Here is a 7,150-nt window from a genome sequence, read left to right as displayed (position 1 = left end):
TTTTGTTACATAACTCTATGAGGAGAAAAGGAAGAAAGCTATTTTGCTGCGGGAGTGTAGCCAAGTCTATTATAATAGACAAGTCACAAAGAGGACTGCAACAGAGCACAGCTTTTTTTTTGCTTTTTCTCTGGTGGAGTTAGATGCAACATCCACAGGAAAACTTTGCGAATGACTCATTTACCAGGAAAAGAGCATATGCTATTTGAATAAAGAAAGAATGAGGGAGAGGCTGTAGAAAGATTTCATAAGTTGTCAAGACTTAATTAGCACCTTTAATAATCATTATTTTTGTTTCCAACTACATTGTAAATTCATTCAGGACAGGGACTTTAAAATTCATTCTATTGCCGTTGCTCTGTATATCACTTTCAAATAATTTTTAAATAAAATCCCAGCCCCATCTTTGAGTAGCAGTATGCAACCACCTTGTTCATTTCTGTTCTATTCTGTGTGTCTCAGATACCTCGAGGTAGCTGTGTTGTAGCCAGTCGCCCTTGACTTCAAAGTCAGAAGTTTTGACTTCTGGACTGAATTCTGTTGCTTAGGCTGGACTCCCTTACAAAATGAGAAAAAAAATCATATCATTCTCAATGATATTCTCAAGGTTTGTGGTAAAGCCAAGTGACATACCTGTAAAAGAACCTACCTATCACAATCCCTGGCACTTTTTGCGCCCTCAATAAAGGGCAGGTGAGTTGGGTTACATCATTAAGGGCTGCTTTAGAAATAGCATTTGAACGTTAAAGGTGAGCAAGGGATTCCGTGCTCTAGCACCAGTGTCTTTAGGGTTGTACCCCTCTCAGGCGCAAAAGGTACTACCCAGACTGCTACCCCCACCGATCCTGCTTCCAGTCCCTGATGCAGGCACAGAGCCGCTATCGGCCCAAGCACGGACACACCACGGCGTTGAATCCTGCTCCCAGAGTGCAGACTCCACGCAGACTCAGACTCCGGAGGCGGGCTAAAAGCCCAGGTGGGGCTTCGAGGAAAGGAAGTACGCCCCCGCCGCCTGTTGTTGGGCCAATGGGGCCGCTCGGCTTTGCCGTGGGCCTATGAGACAGGGCAGTAGGCGGGGCGAAGGGCGGAAGGAGCCTCTCTCACGTGAGTAGGGGGCGGGGAGGGCGGGGGCAGGGCGGCTGGGGAGGCCCAAGCGGCGGAGCCTCCGGGACAGCGAACGGCGGGCCGCGGAGAAGGAGACGGCGGGTCGGGTAGGGCCGTGTTTCCCCCCCCTCCTCCCACCCCTCCATCCACCAAGCCCGGGGGGATCCTCCGACGGCCCCTGCGGGAGGCCAAGCCGTGTTCTCATCCCGTGGAGCGGGGCAGGCGTGACTGCGCTCAGCTCCCTCGACTAGCCGGGTTCTGAGGGGAGCAGTGATTGCGGGGGAGGGGGAGTCGCGGCCGTGGGGGGAGGACGCATGCGCAAGCGGGAACGCTCCGGCAGCCCCTGCCCAAACCGGTTCCCCCTGTCTAGGTGGGTGTGAGTCTTCCCAGTCCTTCACTTGCGGCCGTCCCTCTCGCCCCCAGCAAAGCCGGCTTGTCTCTTGACTTACACGTCTGGGGACAGGTCCTATTTGGGAATCTGGCCGCTCCCTTCGCCTCAGTTTCTCCCCATTGCCAGCTGGGCCTGTACCTGTGACTTAGGCTGGCTTCGGCCTCAGGCTAGCTTCCTGTGCTGCGCCTAATTTGAAAGGCTTGCTTTATGCTAGTGTCGGTCTGCCGTCTCGTGTTGACGTTTCTGTCTCATTTTCCTCGCCTGCAATCGAAGTGTCCCCGGTATTCCCCTCTCCCCAGATACTTTAAGTATCTGCCCCCGATACCTCATTGCTGTATCTTGATTCCCAGCAACTTTCAGGGCTTTAGGTGTTCAACAAAGCCCGAGGATAACCCCAGACTTCCAGGAGTTCTCTGTCCATTACCTGGTAGTACTTTGGTGTTCCTTCTCTTCTAACATTCGGATTGTAATCATATGCACCTGCTTTAAAGTCATCTCCATACTTTATCTTGGAATAAAAGTCCTAGCAGACTTTTATGTGATAAGTGGTAAGTGATCATGCTGCTGGTGCTCCGTTAGTTTAAATCTTGTTCCAGCTTGAATTGGAGATCTTTTGGCTTTTTTGTTTGTCAGTGGAAAAAAAAACCTGCCAGAGACGGGTTTCACAATTCATTTGATATGTTCATTCAGGTAAATACCTGTATTCACATACATGTGACTGGAGTAGTAAGTCGCGAGTGTGTCTGTTTCCAGCTGCTTTGTTTATTTAGGAAGAGAAAAAACCAAAGAGAGTAAATTGAACTGAGTTTCCACATAAAACTGATGTTTGGAAAGTTGAAAAAAGGCTTAAGTGCCAAGGGAGTGCACATTCAATTTTTTTTTTAAACGAAGGACCTGCTGGCCTTAATTCTAGCGTGTATAAGGTGCTATTTTAATATATATTTAAGGCTTTTATTCGAATTTACTTATAAAAACTGAAAATAAATAAGGGGCAGAGTTCTTTATAATCTTTCTTTGTAGACCTCAGTTTCCATTAATGAAATTTGAATCCATGATTGATTTGTATTTATTGGTAACATTTAAAATTCACATATAGCTTTATCAACTCAACTTTGTAATTAAAATTGAACTATTGCTATGTTGTGGTACACTTTTCATTTCAGTTTTATAACTCATTTTACAGTTAATTAACAGCTCATCGGTATTAAGGTATATATTTGGGTAGTTAACCTATCAACTATATACATTTTGGCATTCTTTGGCATAGTGGGTTTTTTTTTATTGTTTTTTTATTTTTTTAAAAATTTTTGTTGAGGTATAGTTGATTTTGGCATAGTGTTTTATTAGCAGTTTACAGGTGCTTAACCTGGATAAAATGGTAGTCTAGTGGGACTCTGTAAAAGTGAAGGCACCTGTTTCCTATCTTTTCTACTGCATATATAGTCTAGTGGGACTCTAAGTGAAGGCACCTGTTTCCTATCTTTTCTACTGCATATGTAGTCTAGTGGGACTCTAAAAGTGAAGGCACCTGTTTCCTATCTTTTCTACTGCATATGTAGTCTAGTGGGACTCTGTAAAAGTGAAGGCACCTGTTTCCTATCTTTTCTACTGCATATTGGAAGAAGTGTATTCACATTATCTACATGAGGGGACATGTTTTTTCGTAAACGTATCTCAACTTTACAGCCTACATTCTATTTTTTAAAAATAAATTTATTTTTATTTAGTTTTGGTTGCATTGGGTCTTCGTTGCTGTGTGCGGGCTTTCTCTAGTTACAGTGTGTAGGCTTCTCATTGCGGTGGCTTCTCTTGTTGGGGAGAACGGGCTTCAGTAGTTGTGGCACATGGGCTCAGTAGTTGTGGCTCGCAGCCTCTAGAGCGCAGGCTCAGTAGTTGTGGCGCACGGGCTTAGTTGCTCCTCGGCATGTGGGATCTTCCTGGACCAGGGCATGAACACGTGTTCCCTGCATTGGCAGGCGAATTCTTAACCACTGTGCCACCAGGGAAGTCCCATAGCCTAGATTCTTTAAAGAAGTCATTTTTCTACTACTGAGTATATTTCCAGCTAAACTTTACAGCCCAGATTCTTTTAAAGAAGTCATTATCTTTTGTTGAGCATGTTTCCAGCTAAAGTGTTTCCAGCTTAAGTGAAGCCTACTTTGAAGGTCTCACCATTTCACAGTGATTATTTTAACAAGTGACCTTTGAGTACAGGCTTCAGAAAACAATTAGTTTGTATCAGTTCTACTGTTGAGTGTCTTTATAGATACTGATGTGCTGAGGTTCTAGCATATGCTGCCCAAGTGTTTTCTTTGTAGTTGTCAATATAATCAGATATCACACTTTTCAAGCATGTGAAATGAATGTATATAAAACTGTTAAATAATCTTTCTTGGAGATAGAACTCCAGCGTTAAAGAAGTGCTAATTTAACCAGTGTACATAAAGCAGAGTTTGGCATGACATTTGGGTGCTTTGTATGTAACTGCCTTGTTTTATTGATTTTCCGTGGTTAGATTCTAAAGAAAGAAAATCCAAGGCCAAGGATTTGGCTGTCCATGATAAAACATACAAATTTAACAGCTGTTTCTTTTGGCATAAAATGGTTACCTGGTCTCCCCCGACCCTCTCCAGTTTTGTGTTGACCTTGAGATCCTTATTCTTTAGAAGAATTGTAAGTCAAAGCAGTACTGGATAGACACTTAAACTTATATTATAACGACTTTTGTTGGCCCCTAACTGCCTTGTGTCTCTTCATGTGCAAAGTCTGACCGAGTATGGCAGTTTGCAAGTCATGAACACTATTTCATAGAATTTAGCCTGGAACTTTTCCTCTTGCCAAAGCAACTATAGTACTCTGAGGTAATCACCAGAACTTTCTGAAGGCTGTTCTTTCTATCTAGTAGAGTTCTCTGAGGCCTAACTTTTCCTCCAAATCCCTTTTTCCGAGGATCATAAAATAGTAAAAATAAAGCCCTAAATTTGTTCTTAAGTTCATGCTTGACATTAAATAGTATATATTACCTTGGCCGTAAAACATGAGAAATATATCTTCTTAATTTTGTGGCCGTGCTGCCAGATTTGGAGGTTTGCACTCCTTAGGAGTTAATGCGTGGTTGTTACTTATCTCCAGTTAAGGTTGCATCAGCTTTTGTGTAATAAACACCACTCCTTGGCATTTATTAATATTTGTGGCAATAAATTTTTCTCCATAATAAAATATGGCATCTCTCTCTCTTTTTTAAAAATGTTTATTTATTTATTTATTTGATTGTGCCGGGTCTTAGTTGTGACATGTGGAATCTTTTAGTTGCAGCATGTAGGATCTTTTAGTTGCGGCATGCAGGATCTAGTTCCCTGATCAGGGATCGAACCCGGGCCCCCTGCATTGGGAGCCTGGGGTCTTAGCCACTGGACCACCAGGGAAGTCCCAAATATGGCATCTTCTTAAGGTACATTAGCAGATTAGTTTCTGTGGTAACGTTAACAAAATGTTATTAACTCTCAAAGCTTAACAATAATTTGACTATTTTAAAAATTTCTTTTTCCCATTTTTCCTCATTTTTACACTTTGGTACTTATAACCAGGAATCTGTGGTTATCATCTTGTTTTCCAGCTTCTGAGGGTGCCCCTGTGTCAGGAAAAGGAATTGATATGCAAAATCTTTCTTTGGGAACGTATTTTAAGTATCATTATGGGTATTAAGAGACAGCATTCAAGGCTAAATTGGATTAAAATTTAGGCGGTTGTATAATACTATTGTGAAGAGCCATGAGTTAACCATTTTAATGCTTTTACCATAGGGTAATAAACTCTCATGCTTTTTTTAAAATAAATTTATTTATTTTATTTATTTATTTTTGGCTGCATTGGGTCTTCGTTGCTGCGCGCGGTCTTCCTCTAGTTGCGGCGAGCGGGGACTACTCTTCGTTGTGGTGCACGGGCTTCTCGTTGCGGTGGCTTCTCTTGCTGTGAAGCACGGGTTCTAGGCGGGCGGGCTTCAGTAGTTGTGGCGCGTGGGCTTCAGTAGTTGTAGCTCGTGGGCTCTAGAGCACAGGCTTAGTAGTTGTGGCGCACGGGCTTAGTTGCTTCACGGCATGTGGGATCTTCCCGGACCAGGGCTCGAACCCTTGTCCCCTGCATTGGCAGGCAGATTCTTAACCACTACGCCACCAGGGAAGTCCTCTCATGCCTTTTAAATATGCTGATAAATGGATTCTGGCAAGGTGAGAGTAGAAACATGTCATGTAAATCTTTTTTGCTGTGATACATGATTTCCTATGAATAGACCTCTGATATACCTGCAAAAGAGAAGTGGTTATATCTTTATTGTAGTTACCTGTTGAGTTCTCTGTGAATTGAAGAAAAATCTGATTTCTATCTAACCTCAAAAGCTAATTCTTAGATAAAAAATTGTTCCCTAGCAGAAACTTCTTTTTTTTAATCTTTATTTTTTTGCTTTTGGGTTGTGAGAAAAGAACTTTTTAGATAGGTTTAAAAAACGTCTGTGAGGGCTTCCCTGGTGGCACAGTGGTTGAGAGTCCGCCTGCCAATGCGGGGGACACGGTTTTGATCCCTGATCCGGGAGGATCCCACATGCCGCGGAGCAGCTGGGCCCGCGCACCACAGCTACTGAGCCCGCGTGCCGCGACTACTGAAGCCCGTGTGCCTAGAGCCCGTGCTCCGCAGCGAGAGAGGCCACCGCAGTGAGAAGCCCGTGCACCGCAGCGAAGAACTGCCCCCGCTCACCGCGACTGGAGGGGGCCCATGCACAGCGGTGAAGACCTGACGCAGCCAAAAATAAATAAATAAATAAATAAAACCAAAAAAAAATTGTAAAAAAAAAAAAAAGTCTGTGAAACTAAATTAAATATATGTGAATTCTTTTATCTTCTTACATGGTGCCTATCCCAGTGCTGTGAGTGAAAGTGCTCAGTAAATGTTTTTTGGTTGCCCACCCCCTATTCAACACACTTAACAAGTGTCCCACCTTCCTTGTATAACTATGGACCAGGGCATTCTTGTGTCAGAAGATTCAGAAAACTGTGTGTCTTCTGCCAAAGTTCATGGTTTGTCTACACACATTCCCTTGAAAATCAGAGGTCATGGAAAAGAGAAACCATATTTACTGCATTAATCTCAGGCTTTGACTATCTATCAGATGATTTGCTTACTTAGCATTAAATTCACATAGTTTAAACATTTCAGATCGAAGTATAGACAGATTGGTATTCTAAACGGAATAGATACAGATTCTTTGCTGTGGATGAGAAGGAAGTATATTGACTAATTTCCTGAAAGCAGGAAAAGTGGTTTTTTGTTTTTGTTTTTTTTTTGGCTGCGTTGGGTCTTTGTTGCTGCGTGCAGGCTTTCTCTAATTGCAGCGAGCGAGGGCTATTTTTCGTTGCAGTGCACGGGCTTCTCACTGCAGTGGCTTCTCTTGTTGTGGAGCACGGGCTCTAGGTGCACGGGCTTCAGTAGTTGCAGCACTTGGGCTGTGGCACACGGGCCATAGGGCTCACGAGCTTCAGTAGTTGTGGCTTGCAGACTCTAGAGTGCAGGCTCAGTAGTTGTTGCACACGGACTTAGTTTCTCCAGGGCATGTGGGATTTTCCTAGACCAGGGATTGAACCCGTGTCCCCTGCATTGGCGGGC

At 43.5% G+C, this 7,150-nt stretch overlaps 1 protein-coding gene across 4 annotated transcripts in view; it reads left to right on the top strand.

The window, feature by feature from the left end:
- The first annotated feature begins 1,128 nt into the window (after positions 1-1,128).
- RABGAP1 (RAB GTPase activating protein 1) overlaps positions 1,129-7,150 on the top strand; it is a 151,186-nt gene continuing 145,164 nt past the window's right edge. For 2 of the 4 annotated variants that reach the window (XM_082621325.1, XM_082621324.1), the window contains exon 1: positions 1,136-1,211. The gene's annotated coding sequence lies outside the window, so the exon portion shown is untranslated. Of the gene's footprint in view, positions 1,212-4,804; positions 4,947-7,150 lie in introns of all 4 variants that reach the window. The other 2 variants (XM_082621323.1, XM_082621322.1) reach the window with 2 other exon arrangements.

This window comes from Mesoplodon mirus (assembly GCF_964341445.2).
Source record: "Mesoplodon mirus genome assembly, chromosome: 1".
Taxonomy (NCBI): domain Eukaryota; kingdom Metazoa; phylum Chordata; class Mammalia; order Artiodactyla; family Ziphiidae; genus Mesoplodon; species Mesoplodon mirus.
This window is presented reverse-complemented; position numbering and strand designations above follow the sequence as displayed.